Source organism: Leptonotus elevatus, chromosome 1 (genome assembly GCF_054856555.1).
Source record: "Leptonotus elevatus isolate MCC_2025b chromosome 1, RoL_Lele_1.0, whole genome shotgun sequence".
Lineage (NCBI taxonomy): Eukaryota > Metazoa > Chordata > Actinopteri > Syngnathiformes > Syngnathidae > Leptonotus > Leptonotus elevatus.
The window spans coordinates 51,665,635-51,689,943 of NC_141239.1; the positions used below are offsets into that span (position 1 = coordinate 51,665,635).

General features: G+C 38.5%; 1 pseudogene across 1 annotated transcript; it reads left to right on the forward strand.

The window, feature by feature from the left end:
- The first annotated feature begins 83 nt into the window (after positions 1-83).
- LOC147184558 (uncharacterized) lies at positions 84-15,556 on the forward strand (annotated as a pseudogene). The gene is made up of 2 exons (XR_015094067.1): positions 84-282; positions 13,918-15,556. The product of XR_015094067.1 is annotated as an uncharacterized LOC147184558 (transcript).
- Positions 15,557-24,309: the final 8,753 nt, after the last annotated feature.

A 24,309-nucleotide genomic window follows, 5' to 3' on the forward strand; every position in this document is an offset into this window, starting at 1 on the left:
TTAATTACGTCTACATTTTTGGGTTGCGTAAGCACACACACTTATTAAAACCGAACTCACTGAAACCTCGATGCAGTGCGTCTTTCTCGGTGCGCGTTGAATCTTCTCGACACATCGCCAAGTAGAGATGAGTGTGACTTTGTTGGCATTGTGACGACATGTGTGCAAGAACGACACCAAAGTACAAGGAGGAACCTTTTGGAGTAAAAGAAGAGAGCGAGCAACATCTTCAACTGCTGGAAGATGTTTACGAGCAGTCTCGAGTTGTGCTCCACGCAGCAGGTTTGTGCACTTCTATACTATCGCTTCATGCTTAGTGAACAACTATCGTTGAAAATATTGATGAGTTTATTATTGTCAGAGCACATGCGCAAGTCTTTTTTTCTCGTCTGGAGGGAGAGCAGCGTTGATGCTGCAGCCAATCATATTGCAGCAGAGCGTGTGAATGATGTATCCATTCCATTGTAAAGCGTCTTTGAGTGTCTAGAAAAGCGCCATATAAATCTGATGCATTATTATTATTATCAAGTACAGAGCAACGAACCACGGTTAACAGGGTCAACCGTCTAAGAAACACACATACACACAATGACGAAACAAGGGTATGGAGGTAAATTTGGTGCAAAACTAACTTGTGCAAAAAATTTGTACCTGTAGAAAAAAGTCTAAATTTGTATCTGTAAAAGTCGTGATTTGTATCTGTAAAAAAAATGTGTGCCTGTAAAAAAAAAATTTGTGTCTGTAAAAGAAATTTGTACCTGTAAAAAAAAAATGTGTATGTGTAAAACAAATTTGTATCTGTAAAAACAAATTTGTACCTGTAAAAGTCATGATTTGTATCTGTACAAAAAAAAATTCGTACCTGTATTAAAAGTATAAATTTGTATCTGTAAAAGTTGCGATTTGTACCTGTAGAAATGACAACTTGTAGTCAAAGAAGTCGCCACTAGGAGTCACAAGTGGGTTTTCTGCTGCTGTACTGTGACGTGAGTTTTGCCCCAATTGTTGCGCTACAAATGTAGCAAAACTAATTTGTACTTGTAGAGCGCCTGATTTGTACTTGTAAAGAAGGGGGCGGGCTCTGGTGCAATGAAGGGTTGTTTTGACCAATCAAGTGAGAAGGATTTGAGCGGATTGGAGCGCAACCTCATTGGTTTAGCGAACGACGGTGGCGGGACTCGCGGAAGGATACAAGCAGGACACATCGTCGCCAACCAACATACATATTAAGAATACTTCTTAATATGTATGTTGAGGAAGAATACTTCAGTATTCTTAATATGTATGTTGAGGAAGAATACTTCAGTCGACTGAAGTATTCTTAATATGTATGTTGGTTGGCGACGATGTGTCCTGCTTGTATCCTTCCGCGAGTCCCGCCACCGTCGTTCGCTAAACCAATGAGGTTGCGCTCCAATCCGCTCAAATCCTTCTCACTTGATTGGTCAAAACAACCCTTCATTGCACCAGAGCCCGCCCCCTTCTTTACAAGTACAAATCAGGCGCTCTACAAGTACAAATTAGTTTTGCTACATTTGTAGCGCAACAATTGGGGCAAAACTCACGTCACAGTACAGCAGCAGAAAACCCACTTGTGACTCCTAGTGGCGACTTCTTTGACTACAAGTTGTCATTTCTACAGGTACAAATCGCAACTTTTACAGATACAAATTTATACTTTTAATACAGGTACGAATTTTTTTTTGTACAGATACAAATCATGACTTTTACAGGTACAAATTTGTTTTTACAGATACAAATTTGTTTTACACATACACATTTTTTTTTTACAGGTACAAATTTCTTTTACAGACACAAATTTTTTTTTTACAGGCACACATTTTTTTTACAGATACAAATCACGACTTTTACAGATACAAATTTAGACTTTTTTCTACAGGTACAAATTTTTTGCACAAGTTAGTTTTGCACCAAATTTACCTCCATACAAGGGAGACGAGAGGATGACCTGTCCACTGTAAAATATTTACTTTAAAATAATCTCGCAAGTATTTGCACTCACTCCAATTAAGTAAATTCTACTGCTCAATATCAAGTGTCACTCACCAGAATTAAGTAACATTTACATGCAACTAAATGTTACATTACATGTAAGAGCATATTAAGTAACTCTTACTAAACGTAATTATAAAGTTTGTTACTGTAATGTAGTAAGATTTAGTTATTGTAATGAGGTCATAGCCATTGCTTATGTAGTGGACTTGGAGCATTGCCATGGGGATGTGTTAACGTAATAGCTTTCATCTGTGCAGTGACATCTCTGCATTTTGGGCCACCAGATGGCACTGTTGAGCACTACGCAGGCTCATAAGTGGTCTTCTTTATAGCTAATAATAAATAAATAAAATATATTTTATCAAGAAAAATTATTTTCAAATAAATAGCAATTATGTTTGTACGGTAATATTGTTATAAACATATATGTATAATACAAAGCCAACGTCTAACTTTCTAAATAGGATAGACTGAAATAGAGCTGACCACATGAGCGGTGTTTAACGCTATGAGCCAGATCAAATCTAGCCAATTGGAAATAAAGTTAGGATAGAAACTGAGCTGAATGAACAGAACTGGTGAGTAGCATTTATAGGGCTGCTTGATTATGGAAACAAATAATCCATAATTATTTTGGTAACAATTGAAATCACGATTATTCAAACATTTATTTTTGATACAAAACAAGAACATATTTAAAAATTTAAAAAATATTAAGACAAATAAAATGATTTGAAACACTATAATTATGTAAGTTCCTTTTGGAGCAAACAATATTTATTAAATTAGTCATTTTAAAATAAAATGGTGCAAATATATACATTTAAACAACTAAAAATGAGTATTAATAATCTTTTTTTTCCTTCTGATTATGCCATTTTTTTCAATTGTGGAGTGTAATCATTGAAATTGCATTTGGATTTCAATGACAGTTTTTGCCCATTGCTTGAACACTATCGACACGAGCTTAAACCAAAGTAACATAACTTGAAGTTGTTGCCACAATACCTTAAACCAAGTGTGACCATACCTTAAACAAAAGTGCTGCTTTACACTTTAGTTGCAATTCTGTAACACACTTGCTCCTTTTTGTAACATACTTGCTCTTGTACACTACACAATATTTCATACATAAGACACTTAGTTCAAAAATGAAATCTCAGGGCACCAATGGGAAAACACATCTATTCAAAATATAACACACATTGTTTGATTGAAGATACTTAGACACGCATCTGAAAACACTTAATTACAAAATTGAAAACCAATCAGCCGGCTACAAGAAGGACTCCGTTAAGCCATTTTGAGAACTTTGCAAGCATGGCTCACATAAATACATTCAGAAAACTGGAGCGGTTCTCTATATGTTGTTGTGTGCGCCGAGTAAAGCCATCCACAATATGCATTTTTTGTTCCAGAGAATCTTGGACATGGATGGAGCTCCCAGCCTCATCAATTTACATTGATGAGGCTGGATTCAACCTCAGCAAAAACAGTCGACATGGATGAATTATAATTGGCCAAAGGGCAATTGTGCATGTCCTGGTGCCCTCAGCGTGAGGGAAATATCACATTGTGTACCACCATAAATCTTCAAAGCCAAACTGGGTCCCTTCAATGCACAACACATAATTAAATTTCTAGATGCACTTTATGATGCAGTGGTACAGGACAGACCAAAACAGTCCAGTTAACCATGATGAATATGGGATTGTGTGGCCCCTTATTCACCATTTCTAAATCCTACAGAAGATTTTTTTTCCTGCCATGAGATGGCATGTATATGACCACATGCCCGTCCGTATGCCTCTTCTGCAGGCAATGGAACGGGCCTGTGGAGATATTGAGGTAAGGTCAATCCAGGGATGGATTGGGCACACAAGTGCATATTTCCCCCCGATGTTTAGCTATAGAAGACATTGTTTGTGATGTTGATGAGATCCTGTGGCCAGACCCCAACAGAAGGCAGGACCCATAAGCCCACTTGCACACAGTTGTGTTTTCCTGTGTTTACAGTAGCGCAGTTTGTTTCAGTTTTGCTTTAACTGAATTGACTCCACTGGAAAAGACACTACTGTAAAGTAAAGTAATGATTTTGTATTGAGTATTGTTGTGAAAAAGTGCCTTCTGTGGAAGTTTTTTTTATTTTATTTTAAAGACTTGTGTTTTACATAAATTAGACTAGTGTGGCGGTGCTGATCTGGGAGCGTATTCCCTATGATGCAAGTAGGTATTGTTTTGTCATCAGAAGGACATTTTGACAAAGGATTGTTAGGTTTTAATAGCAGAGTTTCAATTTGACATAGATGTGAATGGTTTATTTCCCTGTATTGTGTCTTATTTGCTTGTGTGTAGAGTTTGGACACAGTGAGCCAAATTTTGCAAAATGTGTTCAAGCAATGGGCAAAAACTGTAATTGCACAGCTCTATTTTGAACCATTCGAAGGTTTTATTTATAGCCTTAATTTGTAAGGCAATGAATACATGGTAGGCAACTTCATTTATATAGCGCTTTTCCACCGGATTGTGATCTTGAATTGAATTACAGTTTATTATGTAGGCTTTGCTGCTTGTGGAAGTTAAGTTCCCACCGTTGGGCCCCATTCAACTTTTCATGCCAGAGACGCGACTGCACCTTTAGCTGGGAGGGGCCGCGTAGCTGCTGCAGGTGATTGGGGACGCTATTAAAGTGGGAGACACAGAAGTCGGAGTGTGTGTTTGGGGAGCGCAGTGAAAGATGGCAGAGCATCTGGCAAGTAGCCTGGCAAGCCACACCCACTTTCCTGAAAGAGAAAGTGGGTCTGGACAGGCGTCCAAAGACAGCGATTTGGCTTCGGCCAATCAAATTCATCTATTTGGGTGACGTCGTTTTCCTGAGCAACGTCACTCTTCAAGTTTTTCCCGCAACAACGACATAAGTCATTCACTACTGTTTCTCTTCGGCTGGATGTTGGATTTTAAAAAGAAGAAGACTTCAACGACGCCAGTTAAGTAGATTATCGGGTTTTCGAAAGTGGGTGTGGGTGGGGGGAATTTCGGGTAAGGTTCCAGGAGAGCGTGATTTGATGTGTGAAGTTTTTATGATTAATTGTAATAAAGTTTTGTGTTTAATTGTATTCGGAAGTGAGCGCTGAGGTTTTTCCAGTCTCTGACTCGGACCTAACTGTGAAATGTGGTGGCAGCATACAACCAAGCTGCGGTTTAGTTAACCTATGAAGGTTTATCACACTGGTGGCAGTGGTGGGATATGAACCCACGCCTCCTGAGACTGGACCCTTGCAGTAAGTCACAAAAAAATGTCAGACGCCAAAGGGCATCAAAATACGTTGTCGAAGTTATATGACATTTGCAGTAGCACTTTTGTTGATAACTTTTCATGGCGTTATACCTGGAGTTCTAACATTTTTTTCCTCCTTTACTTCCAGCCATCCATCATCCGAAACGCTTATCCTCAAGAGGGTAGAATCTTTGTCTAATCGAGCAAAGAGTAGGCTGCATCAACGTTTGTCTAATTTGAACGGAAAAACTAGCATATTTGAAAATACATTATTTAGTGAACAGTCTTTATTGCGGTAAAATATTAAGCCACATGGTGGCGTCATTTAATTTGTTATGGTCAATGGATGACTTTTCCGGTCAGTGGTGGATGAAGTAGGCTACTCGTGTTTTTACTTAAGTAAAAGTACAGATGTAGTTGCAAAAAATACTTAAGTAACAGTAAAATATTTTGGGGGGGAAATCCATTTAAGTTAAAGTCAAAAAGTACTGAGTTAATTATGAAATGTATTTAAAGTATTAATAGAAATTGCTTGATCCCAATTCAGTCATACTTGTTAAAGCAAATATCAATTAAAAGTAATTATATAATATAACTAGGCAATATATTCAAATCATTTATAGAGCACCATAAAATAACAAATAAGCCTATTTATTTATACTGCAAAAAAGAAGAAGTGTAACCACTATTAGAAAAGTTAAAAAGCACCGTTCGGAGTTTTGACCATTTCTGTTTGTAAAGAAACCGTTTCTGTTTGTAAACAAACAATTCAAAACGGACCCCTTCCATGGTTCAACCCATACGAGCTCAACGTTCACGCCCCCTGCCTCTGACTACACTCAGCCAAGCAAGCTGCTAGAGTGAGTGACGAGGTATCTTGCAAATGGTCATATTACTGATCTGCGATCACCGACAGGGATAATAGTTCAAAACGACATTCGCCTTGTAACAACGGTGAAATAATCTGGACAAGTGTGGAGCTAACAACAGTTTTCAAGAACAAAACAGCCAATAGCGTGCCTAGTTTCCCCCCAAAAAACTGTCTGTGATGCCTTCAAGGCCCGTCCAGAGTGTCAGAAACTACCCAACCTGCAACCCACTCCCAAAGGTTGCTACAGCCTTTTGGCTGAGCTTCACTTATTGTGAGGTGTAAATCTAAGGATATAAAAAAAAGTTCGACCCTCGTTCTATATTGCCGAGTTACCCTTGTCAATGTGACTTAACCTAGTATGTCGCTAAATCAGCAAGCTAACATTTTCTTTTCTGTTTGGCACTTACCTACCTGTCGAATAGCAAGCAAGCCAACTCTCCTTCAGAGCTCGGAAGTGGGTAAATACCAAGCCAAGATTTACTCTTGTTTTCGACCATGTGCATTATCCGCTGCACGTTTTGTTGTGGTATACTTTATTTTTTTCACTGGTCACTCAACTCAACATCCCGTCTACCCACAGAGACACAAAAAGAAAAATGCACTGAGCTGTCACCATTGTCTTACAAACGCAATTATGCCATGTAGTGACAGAAAAATTACCAACACAAATCAATGTCACATTCGTTTTTTTGCAGTATAGTACCTATTTTTAATTAAAAAAAGATTAATTGTTATGAAATTACTGATTCAATGACTGAAAAATGCAACCATATTTCTATTAGGTTAACATTCCCACTTTTATGTTAAGAGTATGAAAATTTTGAAAACAAATATTGTACACTTTATTATACATTTAGATATAAAATGTGCGATTAATTTGCAATGAATCGTGAGTTAATTATTGAAGATTGTAGAACATTTATTTTGACGTGCGCAGCAATTGTTATTTATGTCGCAAGGCATTCAGTGCGTAGTGACTGACAAGGTATTTATTAAACATAAAACTCCTCGTTTAGAGGGAAAAACAAAGGCTATAAAATGTTAAACTAAAAGCACTCCAAAAGGGAGGATGTCTAATCTACAAACAAAACAAAATCACTCCTAAACTAAAACTATACTGTGGATATAAATAGTTACAAATAAAAGTTCACATAGAAGATAGGACAACAAGGCTGAAGACTGTGACTGGGCGAGAGTGACTCTGACCAAAACACTTTGGCACAAGACAGGGGAGGCGCAGACCATTTAACACATGAGGGTAATGGGAAACAGGTGGACACAATCAGGAATCAGGGTTGACACTGACACCACATGAGGAAGAGCAAGTTACCTGAAACGAAAGGAGTCAGAATTTTCAAGATAAAACAGGAAATGACAAGACTGTAAAAGCCCAGACAAGACAACCTCACCGCGGTGTGACAGTGACGTAGAATGGCGGCCAAATACATTTTGTACAAAACGTATTAAACTGGAAATTATTCTCATAATTATGTTAGTAAAAAACAAGTAAATAATATAGAGCAAACTTGTCATTACAGTCGGGGTTCTTTTTAAGAAATCCAAAGTCATGGATGGTGTTAGAGTAGACAATATTAAGTATTGTACTCTTTGCGTGTTCAATTAACTGAATGGTGAGATTCTGGTGAAGAAGTACCTTTGCAAAGGTAAATAATTATCAGAAGCTTCTGAGGACAAAAGGCTGATGACACTGAAGCCGTGTTCTATCAGGTTGTCTGTCTGTCCTCCGTGGGGCATCAATACTTATTCAGAAAAGTGGGAGACTAGAAGTCTCCTCCCATCAGCCCACAACACACCCGGCCACAACTCAGCAAATACAAGAGAATCTGTTCCCATGGGTATAAATCAGATTAGAAAAAATACAATAATAATAAGCCTGACTCCCTTCCGACACAGCAGAGACCGGCCCTCCCATTTAGAGATAGCGAATGTATGTATGAACTCGTTGCCCTTCCTCATGAAAGTAACACAGACAAAAATACAATTCATTGAGCCTACACTGAGTCAACTAAATCCAAAACGGCTAAAATATAAATTAAAACTAAAAAACAATGTTAATAACTCATCATTCCCTCATTTGAGCTCTTGAGAGCTCAACACATTAAAACATTTTTTTCTCAATGGTTGTGTGGTAAAAATAATTATCCTTAAAACATCCCTTTAGCAAAAGAGGAGATAGTTTAACAATCATATGACATTAAAAAACAATTTGATACATTTAAAAGATTTTTAGTGGAATAAGCATAGCATATGTGAGGCTTAACATAAAATGTTGTTCATTAAAAAGTGTCGCAATATATCGGCAGACGAATATGTGTTCTTTGAAGCCATCTTGTGATGAAGTTTTGTTGAATGAAAAAAGTGACGCAATAGTTCTTTCTCTTCTTTAAGAATCTGGGGTAGACTACCCAAATTCTTCGATTTGTCACCGGGATTATTCTGCCCGAAAATGTGACTCTTCATGGAATGAATGCCCAAGAAAAGGCACTTGACTTGATCCGTTGAATGATGTCCTCAAACGGTGTCGAATGATGTCGAAACGGCCGCTCCAAAACGAACACTGGGTCAGCTGACGTGGCTTCCAGGTCGGAGGTGATAAGATTGATGATCATCAGTTGATGACATAGCCGAGCCTGGCACGTCTCCGGAAGCCTTGTAGACCAGATGTGGAATTTTCTCTGTGCAGAGAACTGCACAAGATTTCCTCACCAACCCCCTGGAGCCGTTCTCCTGAGTGCAGAAACTTTTCATTTTTAGTTTCTCATAAACTCACATGAATTTTATTTGGAGGAAAAAACCCTGATAGTTTTGTTAGTTGGGATTAGTAAATGTTATTTGGTTCAGATCCGTAGGTCCTGTGCTGTTGGAACAGGAAAATATCTATTTTAGTGACATTAAAATAGAGCCCAGCCTTTGATTGAGTTGAATGACATTCGCTCATTCATTAATATAAGACAGAGCTTATAAATATTTATTTTTCAAATAGGTTTTGTTCAATAATAGGTAATTTTTTTACCACGATTAAATTTGTTCTAAATTTGCATAACTTTGCCTTTCATATCATATATTCTCTTCCCAGAATCCCATGATCGGCCGGATCCTGATGATCCTGGAAAAAGCTCACATATATTCATATTATCTATACTCTTTTGCGAACACTGGGCTCCAAACATTACATTTTTCAAATATAATTCTGAGATAAAAGATATAATATAATATAATTACCTTCATTCGGCGAATATGCATTATTGTCCTCTTTCTTCAGACTTACTTTGCGATCGATTTCCTCTGGTAGATTTCTTCATATTCAAACTGTGAATTATCCCATTCAAACTCATCCTGTCAATTGGAGTGTAGGCCGATACCCCACAACCTTTTTAATTTTGTTTTTAAGTTTGATTTTAATTTTCTAACTCGTCTACATTGGTTAATTTCTTAAACATAAACTCCCTCATTTGACAAAGATCCACTGATTTTTTCAAAAGACGTCATAAATAACACAATAAAAAGGAGCACAAGCAGATACAATGTAAGACACTAATATATAATGACTTTGGGGCCATAAAAAATAGAGGTAACCATATTACTCTAATTCTCCTAGAGTCTCGAAAATTATTTAAACTGCCAATCAACCTCACCTCTTTTACAGATTATTGGGGCTGAGGATAAAATCACACAAAATTCACAAATATCTACCATTTCCTTGATTTAATCAAACTAAAAATTATCTTCAAACTGCTAATCTTTTACATATTAGCGGGGCTCATAAAAAACACAGCACACAAAATATTTCTGGGATTTATAAATCACAGTGCTGTGAAAAAAAAATCAAACTTAGCCATCAAACTCTCAGTTAGTCTTTTACTTGTTACCACTTGTGTTATTCTATAATGTATTTTATACTATAGCTGCAGCTGGACGAAGTCCAAAAAAGTTCCTCACGGGGAAAATAAAAATATATCGTATCATATCATATTGATAAAATTCCCATTGTACCAATTCAGAAACTGATTCTCCCAAAAATATAGGCAAAAATTTAGTAGGCTATAGATTAAAATAAATTTTCTCAATCCCTCATTTCAATTTCACATATGTCGTTTTCAATTTCCTGAAATATCTTGCTATAGATCACAGTTCCCCACTCAACACATTAAAAATGCCCCGCATACTCCGTGCAGCATTTTACTGAACAAGGATCACATCCCATTCCGACCACCAACTTTCTTAGTCCAGTCCCCCAGCAGAAGGCAGGACGGCAGCTGTTGTCAATGTTCATTCCTGGCCAGCAGGGCGGCTGCTGTGGCAGCAATGTTCAGAGCAGGCATTTAGATTTCCTCTGGATGCAAAACAGCCATAGGGGAGAAGTCACTGGAATGAGACGTATACACAGTCACTGGGCATTGAGGAATTTGAGCATTACGACTGTCTGTAGGCACAGGAGGAGAAAACTGTTGCTCTGCGGCTTTTGACCTTTGATCTCTGCCACATCCATTCAGACGCTGTCTGCAATGTGGATCCGATGACACACAGTCTTTCTGAGAGCTCACCTGACCAAAAAATGCACACTCGTTGATACAATGCATTAAAAATGCCAGACTGAGGATATGGGATCATAGCAAGACAGTTCACTCCCTGCTTTCTCAAAAATGTTTCGTAAAAAAACACAGCCTCTTTATTTATTTATTTATTTTTTTCAATACCCCTTCAAATAGCTACTAGCCATACAACGTATCAGCAGCTGGGGCGCATCCCGTTCGCAGTTTGTAATCAGTGAAGGCCATCAAACCCTCATCTGCCTTGGAACTCAAGTTTCAGTTTCTGAAATGACACACTCAGAGAAAAAACAAATATTAAAAATCATTATCATTATGTCAATTTCAAAAACATTTATAATTTCTTATTCAACTATCTTACATCTAGCCACAGCTGTAAAGATGTAGGCATCATTATTCTTTATACATTTGTCCCGAAAAGGGAAAGTTAACAAATTAACCGTCTTCATCAATCATTAAAGTATAAAGACTATTAGCTCAGTCACTAAAAAAAAGAAAAAAGAAAAAAGAAAACACTAATTTAATATTCTTCTACAAAAACTCAACAATATCTTTCAAATACTATTACTTATTTTATATTGTTTATCATTCCTCTCTTACCATTTTGACAAAGAAAAAGTCCCATTACGAGGACACATTATGCTCCAACGCACAGCCCCCACCTTTTTTTCTAACCTAGAAACGGGGGGGGGGGAATCTTAACATTATAAATCGCAAAACCTATTTTATCCCATTCCCATTAATAAAACAAACGCCACTATCACAACAGTCTCATCTCACACAAAACAACACCAAACTTAGTTAAAATATTGAAGAAAAACAAACAAAATCACATTTTTCACTCACAATCACAAAAATAGCCCCCACCTTTTTAGAAGCTAGGTCACACACTCAAATGCATACGCACACACTCTTTAGTCATTATAAAATAATAAACGGTGTTATTCTATCAATTCGTTGTCTACAAATCTTATAGCATTTAAACCGCAGTTTTATACGGTGATTTCAGTAAACTGGTTAACTTCGAACAAACCACCCGTAAACTGCTCCAGAAATGCTGGAGTCATTTTAGCATCAAATTCAGCCACTACATCATTACCAACAAAGAAAATACAAAAGTCTGACATACCATTTTGTCCAGCGAAAGCTTTTTATACAATCGATCCATAGTTCGTTTTTTCATTGTTCATCGACGCTTTTATTTTTCCGCTGAACCGGAAGCGCATTCAGGACAAACCATTCTGTATCCGGGTCGAAATCGCCTCCATTTTGTTTATAGGCTATTTTTACTTTCGGTTTCAATACAGTGACGTCTCACTTTTAGTATTAATAGTTCAATATGTTAACACATATGGCCACACACAGACACACATAAGAATCACGTGACCTCTCGTTTATACACAGCGGTTACCCAATCCCGCTGAGCTAAACTGTTCTCCATATATAGCAAAATTTTTGCAAGGCGCTCATTTTTTAAAGAAATTGTCACGCACTAACGAATTCAACCGTGGAACAAAAGGAATTCAAATGGGAATCCTGACCTCAAAACTACATATTGTAGAAGCGCCAAAATTTAAAATAAAAGTTTCACGTAATCTCTCGATTGATATACAGTGACACAAAATCCAATCATCGCTGTAATCAACCTGGACCCCTATATACTGTTCAATTTCAAACAGGCGCTTTTTTTTAAAAAACAGATTACGTGATAGGACGTTTTCACCAAGAGCCATGAACAATTATGATAGTAGTCCTCAAATCGGCCAAAACTGCCAAAAAAGACAGAAGCGCATACCATAATCTTCAATATATATTATGGTCTAAGGATTCTTCATAGCGTTGACGAAAAACAAAACAAATCAAAAAATTAACCGCTATTTCTTCCTGTACAAAAAAGCTTCATCTCTTTGAGTCTGCATTCACGTCACTTCAAAATGCACCACTCCACGACGTGTTTACAATATCGTCGGAATTATAAACTCCCTAACGACATCAAACTATAACTTGTTCACACAGATCTCATTTAAAATTTAGACAATTTGGAAGACGAAAAACCAGCTGCAGCGGACCCAAACAGACAGAACCTCCCTACGTGGATTAAAGTCTCCACTTACCATACTTTATTTATTTAGGCCTAGAAGTTCCGCCCGTCCTTGAACGCCGCATCTAGCTCCACGTCAAAATACCATTCGTTATAATTCAGCGTCGGAGTCACCATTTGTTAGAGTAGACAATATTAAGTATTGTACTCTTTGCGTGTTCAATTAACTGAATGGTGAGATTCTGGTGAAGAAGTCCCTTTGCAAAGGTAAATAATTATCAGAAGCTTCTGAGGACAAAAGGCTGATGGCACTGAAGCCGTGTTCTATCAGGTTGTCTGTCTGTCCTCCGTGGGGCATCAATACTTATTCAGAAAAGTGGGAGACTAGAAGTCTCCTCCCATCAGCCCACAACACACCCGGCCACAACTCAGCAAATACAAGAGAATCTGTTCCCATGGGTATAAATCAGATTAGAAAAAATACAATAATAATAAGCCTGACTCCCTTCCGACACAGCAGAGACCGGCCCTCCCATTTAGAGATAGCGAATGTATGTATGAACTCGTTGCCTTTCCTCATGAAAGTAACACAGACAAAAATACAATTCATTGAGCCTACACTGAGTCAACTAAATCCAAAACGGCTAAAATATAAATTAAAACTAAAAAACAATGTTAATAACTCATCAATGGCAAAGAAGGCAGAGAGAATCTCCAAGTCCGACACGACGTATGAGGTGTTACCAATAAACGACCCAATTTTTTTTTGACATGAACTCATTGCACAACAAAACGTGGCATGGCCCATAAACGAGAATTAGGACGAGAGGACAAGCAAGTTACTTGGAAGCCCCCGGTGTCAGGCAAGTTTCTCATCATTCGCCATCCATCAGCTAAACAAGGGTCCGTGGGCAACGGACTGACAGACAGTTTGTCAGTCCCGACGGACTGCCCACATCTGCTTTTTACTTCGTGTACATGTCATATTGAGTACTTGTAAAAGTGAGTGCTTCATCCATCACTGGTGTGGTGAGCCCAAGTAGATGTGACACTGTAGAAGCTAAGATGCACAACATCAAGGCCATGCTTGAGATTTTACTTGACCCAACCAAATGTGTGTTTGTCTTTTTGTGTACTGCAGACGTCAGTGAAAAATATCTCCGTCCTGAGCAACAGGAGTCAGAGTCCCCTCACATTAAAAAGGAGGAAGAGCATTCTTGCGTTCCTTACATCAAAGAGGAGGAAAAGCCCCTTTGTGTCAAAAAGGAGGATGTTGAGGAGGATATCACCAAGTCACTAAAGACTTTTGTCCGTCTTAAGAGTGAAGATGAAGACAAGGGTGAGAGTGAAGAGGACGGAGGGGTGGAGCCTCCAGGCAACAGCCCAAAACAACACATGACAACAGAAGGCGATGCAGACCACTGTGGACCATCACAAGCACAAAGTCATGACATAAGGTCACACTCTGCTGATACTGATGATGATGAAGATGATGACGGTAATGGTAGTAGCGTATATAACTCTGACAACAACCGCTGGGAATGTTCTCAGTGTGGGAAAATATTGTGTTCAAATCAGGGTTTGAACGTGCACAAAAGAACACACACTGGAGAAAAACCGTTTCCTTGCTCAGACTGTGGCAAAAGCTTCTCTCGGAAAGACCATTTAACACGCCACACAAGAACACACACTGGAGAGAAACCTTTTTCCTGCTTAGACTGTGGCAGAAGCTTCACTGAAAAAAATACTTTAACAACACACATAAGAACACACACTGGAGAAAAACCTTTTTCTTGTTCAGATTATGGCAAAAGCTTCTCTCGAAAGTCGCAATTAACACGCCACACAAGAACACACACTGGAGAGAAACCTTTTTCCTGCTTAGACTGTGGTAAAAGCTTCACTGAAAAAAAAGGCTTAAAAAGACACATAAAAACACACACTGGAGAGAAACCTTTTTCTTGCTCAGATTGTGGCAAAAGCTTCTCTGAAAAGTCACAATTAACACGCCATACAAGAAACCACACTGGAGAAAAAACTTTTTCTTGCTCAGATTGTGGCAAAAGCTTCTCTCGAAAGTCAGATTTAACAAACCACACGAGAATCCACACAGGAGAAAAACCTTTTTCCTGCTCAGATTGTGGCAAAAGCTTCTCTGAAAAGTCACAATTAACACGCCACACAAGAAACCACAATGGAGAGAAACCTTTTTCCTGTTCATACTGTGGCAAACGCTTCTCTCAAAAGTCATATTTAATAAACCACACAAGAACACACACTGGAGAAAAACCTTTTTCCTGCTCAGAATGTGGTAAAGGCTTCTCTGATAAGAACAATTTGACAAAACATACAAGAACACACACTGGAGAGAAACCTTTTTCTTGCTCAGACTGTGGAAAAAGCTTCTCTCAAAAGTCAGATTTAACAAAACACACAAGAACACACACTGGAGAGAAACCTTTTTCTTGCTCAGACTGTGACAAAAGCTTCTCTCGAAAATCGCATTTAACACGCCACACAAGAACACACACTGGAGAGAAACCATTTTCCTGCTCAGATTGTGGCAAACGCTTCTCTCAAAAGTCAGATTTAACAAAACACATAGGAACACACACTGGGAAGAAACCATTCAGTTGCAGCGTTTGTGCTAAAAGATTCTCTTGTAAAAATGTTGTTAAGAGACACAAATGTGCTTTTGAGAAAAGCAGTGATATATATTTGCAGCTTAAAAATTATGGGAGTCAGTCTCTTGTAAGCTGTAAAAGTGTCAATGATTTTACCTAAAATATTGAATTTTACGATGACCATTGACAGATGCTAAGACAATTTTATCAGTGACAGAAGAATCATTTTGTCATAGTTATGGTGATTAAAAAAAAAGAAGTGTTTATTTCAAACGTAAAGGAAATCAGATGTAAATTCTCTTTGCCTGTAACATTCTTAAACATTACAGTAAAATCATTCAACAAATGTCAATATCAAAGATAACCCAAGGAAACATACAATGTAGTTAATAAATGAAGATATAAAAAAAAAAGGACAAAACACTACTCAGAGCTACCTTGCCCAGTCAAAATTATTCACGTTCATTACTCAAGAAAAAGTATACAGTTGATATTAGGATTTCAGAAGACTGCTGTAGAAGATGAAGTAGCAACTCCAGCTTTTTACTTTAAGGTGTAAACGTAATGCTTTCAAAACTACTCAAATGAAAGAAAAGTAATGCAAGCAGGGGGAAAAATCCATTGCAGCGTGAATTTACTAAAAATAAATAAATAAATGATCTTGTTTTATGTGCCCTCATAGTTTTCTGACTATGTTTGACTTTGAGGGAATAACATTCGCAGGTATAACAAGAGACAGCACCAAAGTGTGTTCTCGGCATTTTCATCCTGCTGATGTTATCCATCCGTCAACCACACAAGGGCGCTGTTTCACAAAGCAGGTTCAACAAACTGAGACTAACCCTGAACAGTGTTTGGAAGCTTAAACGTGTTGTTACTCTGTTTACATAGATTATTGATGTCTCTGCCTTTCTGGCCTTTTGACTTTTCATGTGCCTGCATGTATATTATTCCTGTGCTACCATTTTATTGTATTAAAAAACATGAAAATATTTATTTATATATGAGTCATTATTCTTGCACCAATGACAGTGCTGTCGGTAGTGATGGGGAAATGAAGCTTCATGAAGCACTTGTGATATTTTTTGACTCCTCTAGATGCCACTCTTGGTTGAAAGATGCAGTGGAAATGTAATCAATTTCCTTTGCACTAGCCTTTATATTTAAACCAAGAGCACCATCTAGGGGAGTCAAAAAATATCACAAGTGCTTCATGAAGCTTCATTTTCCCATCACTCGCTGTCGGATTTCCATAGCAACCAATTAAAAAACAAAACAAAACGAAAAACAGTAGAGGCATTACATCTGCTTCAAAATATTGCTGATGCAGAGGTCGTCAGATCCCGTCGGCGAAGAAGAGACATGGCCGAAGTGGAGATTAAACTCCAACGAGTTAATGTTGATTAGTTGGTTTATTGAACAAATTACAGTTTTTCTCATTTGCTAAAACACTAAACCCCATTCTCTGAACCGAATTCTCAGTTTCCGAGACTAATCTCTCAACTCAAACACTTTTTCGGCCAAAGCTTACACACTGTTCAGACTTAGACCCAATTCTCAAAACTCATCTAATCTTTTTTTGATAAACCTTAAACACATTTCATACTCTTCCTAAACACCTTTCACACAGTGATACATGTTTTGCAAAATTTTAAACACTGGCAGCAGAATATGAACACAACTCCAACACAATTGTCGTCTTTCAAACACAACAACCCATAATTGAAAACTCATGAATTCCAATGATGGAAGGTCCATGACCAAGAGCCTTGCACCAGGGAAAACTTATTGAAGGCAATGGAACAGGCCTTTGATGAGTCATTTCAAGGCTGGGTTCGGCACACCAGAGCATTTATCGCTTGTGACGTGGATAAAGTCCTCTGGCCAGACAAAGCATAAAGACGTGATGCAGAATCAGTATCAGTGACTTGTGCAGTAGGCCTACTGTAATGTGCCTTTCATTTACATACTGTAGTTTTTTGATATGGAAGTGCTGATAGGCGCATCATTTGCTGAATGCATATTTTTGAGTGCTGAGTTTGCTTAGTGCATGTTTTTTGTTGAAAAGTGCCGATTTTTATTTGGACTTGCTTATGTTTGTTCTATGCATGCAAAATAAATATTTCTGTTGATTTAATGTCCAGGATGTCTTAAATTATTTTGTGTCCAACAAATGCTCTTGTGGTGAATATATTTTTACTTGCTGTGTGCATGATCTGAACCCATTGTTTGGATTTGAACACCAGGTAAAAAAAAAAAAATTGTTTTGTTTTGGATTTGTGTTTAACCCGTGACTTCAGCAGCATGAAACGTAAGGGGGTCAACATAGAAGCGCGCTCGCAAAAGAGCCATACTAGTATTACTTGTTTTGTTCTCGTTTATCTCTGGAAAAAAACATGCCGAGTACAAAGTATATTGTGTGCTATATTTGTTTTAAAAGGGAGCAACTTTTTTATTTTCAGTAATTTATTGTTGTTAAAAATAAACATTTTCAAAGAATATTGATGCAATTTTTTTTTATGTCTTTAAGAATAACCATAAAACTGTAAAACCACGTTTTTTCTCTCAGACTATAATACACCAAATACACTATATACACCAAAATCTGAAACCATTGCAACCCTGATCTTCAGCCTGCCCCACCATCCCAAGGAATGTGTTGCGTGCCCTAGGTGTATATTTACAAAGTGTATTGTGCAAAACTAGTAAAGTGAGTTAAGAAGAGTCAGCAGGGCCTCACCCAACCCGGCGGGGGGAAGGGGAATCTTTGCAAATTTTGAGACCTAAATTAACTTTGATGGAAAAAAACTAGACTCGCAACATAACCCTTGCAAGCATGCATCATTCAGTGATATACAGGCTTTAACAGTAGCAGTTACAGCATGTTCTACAAAAAGGCAAACTGGCACTAATAATAGTTGGCCACCGGCTGGGGTGACTGGTTAGGACGATTAACGTGCTTGACATTTCAAGATTGTCAAGCTGTAATACAAAAGGCATGGTCGCCGACGTCCTGCACATCCAGCTTTGCAATTGCAAAGGTAACATCACGTATGCTCCTCTGTTTCTCACTCTCACCCTCACCCTCTCTCTCTCTCTCTCTCTCTCTCTCTCTCTCTCTCTCTCTCTCTCTCTCTCTCTCTCTCTCTCTCTCTCTCTCTCACACTCTCACTCTTGCTTTTTAATTCACCTGAAACTTGTTATAAATCCAAGACCCTTTATCTTAATCAGATACTACAGAGACCCGGCAAAGTTGTGAAGTTGTCAGGAGACCAGAGGAAGGATCAAAGGAAAGAAAGATAAAGCAAAGTGAAATCCAACACTAACCAGAAACCACCCTCCCCCCACAGAGTTACAAATCCAGAATATTTCATCTACTCCAGATACATCTGAATTCCAACCCATGAGGGAGACATTAAAAGACCAGAAAAAAGACTAAATAAATAAATGAAGTAGAGTGAGATGCACAAACGCCAACCTCCACTGATTGAGAGCTGTCACCCTCGGCCCGACAAGGCAAGCACAGCACCCCAGGGCCAGCAGGCCACGGCAGCACCAAGGCACAACCCCCACCGGCTGGAGAGAAACATATGTGACCTAACCTCCGGTGACTACGGAACTGTATATATATATGAGCAGGGCCTCACCCAACTCGGCGGGGGGGGGGGGGGGGGGGGGGGGGGGGTCTTTGCACATTTTGTGACCTTGAATGAACCTTGCATTACCCTTGCAAGAATGCGCCATTCAGTGATATACAGGCTTTAACTGTAGCAGTTACAAAATGTTCTACAAAAAGGCAAATTAGCGTTAATAATAGTTGGCCACCGCCTAGGCAGACTGGTTAGGACAATTAACTGTAATACAAAAGGCGTGGGCGCCGTCTTGCGCATTCAGCTTTGCAACTTTAAAAGGTAACATCATTTACGCAACCTCTGTTTCTCTCTCTCTCTTTTCTTTTTTTGAGAGCTCAGTATGATTCATTTGGCAGCCTTCCCGAGTCAACATGTCATGTCATCGCTCTTTTCGTGTGTGTGTGTGTGAGGGGCGAGGAAATGCATCATGTCCAGTGCCGTGTACAGAGATTTTGGGGGGCAAGTGCACAATTCCGAGATGACGTCACAAGTCAAGATGGTTGTCAATTTGGTGAACGAAAAATCTACCTGCTCGTTGAAAAGCGTTGGACTTTGGATTGTTGTATTTTGATTTGTGAAGATTATCATATCACGATATGATCATTTGTATGATAATCACAGGAAAAACGCATTACAATCTGCTATTTGTTTTCACCGTAAAAAGGAAGCATTTGCATTGTTTTGCATTGGGGACATATCTGAAATGTTCGGAAATGTCAATAGAAGTTTTTAAATAAACATTACACACACATAATAATAATTAATAATACCCCACAGCTAGTTCTAATAACAGCCTATTAGGGCAACATGACTGCAAGACTTACAGTTATTGTTGGTACTAAATAATAGCTAATAATTTAGCTAATAATTGCTTCTTGCCTGTTGATTTAGTACAAACTACTTTAAAAAAGATTTTTCAATACAATTAACCTTAAAGGGACTGCAACATGAAAAATCAACTTTTTTGGAGCTTTTAGCCATGTTAAAATGCTAATTCCTCACCGAAAACATGACGAAAGTTGTGTTTTCCTCCATTCGCCCCTGTATGAGAAATTCTAGGTTTTTCTGCTCTCCAAGCACCAGCCCCTCCCAACCTGAGAAAACGAGCTGTTGGCACGGTTTGACGTCATTGCGTGCGGCCCCACTCCCGCACCGCCTCTGCGGACTAGACGCACGCCCACTTTCTCTGAGACCTCCCTCCATGGGATAATGACAAAAGTAGCCTTTATCAATAAACATTCTGTCCAAATGAATTCAAAGCAATCAATTATTCTTCACATTTGCAATGCCAAAGTGCAATGAAATGACAATTGGCTGTCTTAAAACCCATTGGCTGACACTGGTGTATACTACAAGTAAAACATTTGCTGAGTTTAAATGAATGGATGATGTAGCGGATAGTGTGCTCGCCCCCATAAGCAACAGGGCGCGGGTTCGTGACCTTTCCTCTAACCTCTCTGCTCCCCTCCTCTTCCACGATTTCTTACGGCAAGGACCCGTTTTGTTTCAAATGTTTATTCAAGAATTGATGGCTTGCGTGACCAAACGCAGAGATTTAGCAGCCCGTGACATTTAGAGTCCATTTTAAAAATCGGCTTAAAACCTATCTGTATGTTTCGTGGGTAGGCTTGGACGACGTCATGAGAGGGGCGTGGTAGCCACAGGGGGGGAGGCAGGGTTTTACTGAACCGAGCGTTAGATTTCTAGGTGAGAAAAATAGCCACCTAAATAACTCATATTTAATAAGAAATAACATTGCGATTGTGTCAAAGGCAAGATTTCAACATTATATGCCTATACTGTGGAAGGGCTTAAAATACCATGGTGTAGTCCCTTTAAGGAGCAAATCAATATTATAATGGGATATTTAAAAGGTGCTATACTCTAGTTAACATGACTCTCTCTGGCCTTGACTCTGAGTCTGACTTTTCATCTTCATGTGTCTTTGATTTCATCCAAGAGAGCAGAGAGATACTTCCCTTGACTGCTTGCTGTAGCTCCTTTTCTTTTCCTCTTTTCAGCCGCTCCTTTCTAGGCATTATGCTACAATTACTAAATAAATCGACCAATTGTAATGATGAGTTATTAACATTGTTTTTCAGTTTTAATTTATATTTTAGCCGTTTTGGATTTAGTTATAGCAGTATGGCTCAATGAATAGAATTGTATTCTTATCTGTGTTACTTTCATGAGAGAAAGGGCAACGGGTTTATTCCATTTGCTATCTAAAAGGGAGTTTTAGTCTGGGGCCGGTCTCTGCCGGTCGGAAGAAGGGAGTCACAGGCTTATTATTATTGTTTTTCTCTAATCTGATTTATACCCATGGGAACAGATTCTCTTGTATTCACTGAGTTGTAACCAAATGTACTGTGGGCTGATGGGTGGAGACTTTTCGTATTGACCGACTTTTCAATAAATAAGGATGTGACGGAGAGCCGCACACACAACCTGATGGAACACGGCTTCAGTGTCGTCAGCCTTTTGTCATCAGAAGCTTCTGATAATTATTTACCTTTGCAAAGGGACTTCTTCACCAGGATCTCACCATTCAGTTAATTGAACACGCAAAGAGTACAATACTTAATATTGTCTACTCTAACAAATGGTGTTCCCGACGCTGAATTATAACGAATGGTCTCCTCCGCTGAATTCTAACGGATGGTGGTATTCTGACGTAGAACAAGCTGCGGCGTTCACTGACGGGCGGAACTTCTAGGCCTAAATAAATAAAGTACGGTAAGTGGAGACTTTTATCCACGTAGGGAGGTTCTGTCTGTTTGGGTCCGCTGCAACTGGTTTTTCGTCTTCCAAATTGTCTAAATTTTAAATGAGATCTGTGTGAACAAGTTGTAGTTTGATGTCGTTAGAGAGTTGGGATAATTCCGACGATATTGAACTAAACACGTCGTGGGGTGGTGCATTTTTAAGTGACGTAAATGCAGCCTGTAGAGATGAAGCTTTTTTTAAACGGGAAGAAGTAGTGTATTTAATTTGTTAATTTGTTTTGTTTTTCGTCAACGCTACGAAGAATCCTTAGACCATAATATATATTGAATAAAAGGGTTACCGGATGATGTAAAAAGTCTTTCTTTTTACTAAGTATCGCGAAGATTATGGTATGCGCTTCTGTTTTTTAAGCAGTTTTGGCCAATGGGAGGACAAGTATCATAATAGCTCATGACTCTCGTAATATGTTTTTTGAAAAAGCGCCTGTTTGAAATTGAACAGTGTTGAGGGGTCCAGGTTGATTACAGCGATGATTTGATTTTGTGTCACTGTATTTGCAATCGAGAGATTACGTGGAACTTTTATTTTATTTTTGGCGCTCCTACGGTTGTAGTTTTGGGGTCAGGATTACCGTATGAATTCCTTTTGTTCTACGGTTGAATTCGTTTGCGCGTGACAAGTTATTTTAAAAATGAGCGCCTTGCAAAAATTTTGCAATATATGGAGAACAGTTTAGCTCAGCGGGATTGGGTAACCGCTGTGTATAAACGAGAGGTCACGTGATTCTTATGTGTGTCTGTTGTGTGGCCATATGCGTTAACCTATTGTACTATTATATTAAAAGTGAGACGTCACTGTATTGAAACCGAAAGTAAAAATAGCCTATAAACAAAATGGAGGCGATTTCGACCCGGATACAGAATGGTTTGTCCTGAATGCGCTTCCGGTTTATAGTCGGGATTTGTGCGGAGAAAAATAAAAAAAAGCGTCGATGAAAAATGAAAAACCAAACTATGGATCGATTGTATGAAAAGCTTTCGCTGGACAAAATGGTATGTCAGACTTTTGTATTTTCTTTGTTGGTAATGATGTAGTGGCTGAATTTGATGCTAAAATGACTCCAGCATTTGTGGAGCAGTTTACGGGTGGTTTGTTCGAAGTTAACCCGTTTACTGAAATCCCCGTACAAAACTGCGGTTTAAATGCCATAAGATTTGAAGACAACGAATTGATAGAAACCGTTTATTATTTTATAATGACTAAAGAGTGTGTGCGTATGCATTTGAGTGTGTGACCTAGCTTCTAAAAAGGTGGGGGCTATTATTGTTTGATTGTGAGTGAGAAATGTGATTTTGTTTGTTTTTCTTCAATATCTTTAACTAAGTTTGGTGTTGTTTTTGTGTGAGATGAGACTGTTGTGATAGTGGCGTTTGTTGTTTTAATGGGAATGTGATAAAATAGGTTTTGCGATGTATAATGTTAAGATCCCCCCCCCCCCCCCCCCGTTTCTAGGTTAGAAGAAAAGGAGGGGGCTGTGGGTTAGAGCATAATGTGTCCTCGTAGTGGGACTTTTTCTCTTTTTTAGGTAAGAGAGGAATGATAAACAATAAAAAATAAGTAATAGTATTTGAAAGATATTGTTGAGTTTTTGTAGAAGAATATTAACTTAGTGTTTCATTCATTTTTTTATTTTTATTTTTTGTTTAGTGACTTAGCCAATAGTCTTTACACTTTAATGATTGATGAAGATGGTTAATTTGTTAACTTTCCCTTTTCGGGACAAATGAATAAAGAATAATGATAAAATAATGATATTTTGTTTGAGCTGTGTTGAGTTGACATAATTATGCCTACATCTGTATAGCTGTGGCTGGAAGTAAGATAGTTGAATAAGGAGTTATAAATGTTTTTGAAATTGACATAATGATAATGATTTTTAATATTTGTTTTTTCTCTGAGTGTGTCATTTCAGAAACTGATGTTTGAGTTCCAAGGCAGATGAGGGTTTGATGGCCTTCACTGATTACAAAATGCGAACGGGATGCGCCCCAGCTGCTGATACGTTGTATTTGCAAGTATTGCTAGTAGCTATTTTGAAGGGGTATTTAAAAAAAAAAAAAAAAAAAAAGGCTGTTTTTTTACGAAACATTTTTGAGAAAGCAGGAAGTGAACTATCTTGCTGTGATCCCATTTCCTCAGTCTGGCATTGAAGTGCATTGGATCTGCCGTGTGCATTCGTTGATTGAGGTGAGCGCCTGGAAGGACCGAAAATGTGTCATCGGATCCACATTGCAGACAGCGTCTGAATGGATGTGGCAGAGATCAAAGGTCAAAAGCCCAGAGCAACAGTCTTCTCCTCCTGTGCCTAAAAAAACATGATGTTCACCTTCCACAATGCCCAGTGACTGTGTACAAGCCTCATTACAGAGATGTCTCCTCTCATCGAACTTTGTCTGACACAGCCCCGCCCTGAACATTGACTTTTGAAAGCTGGTGGTCTGACTGGGATGCGACCCCCAATCATTAAAATGCTGCACGGTGTATGCAAGG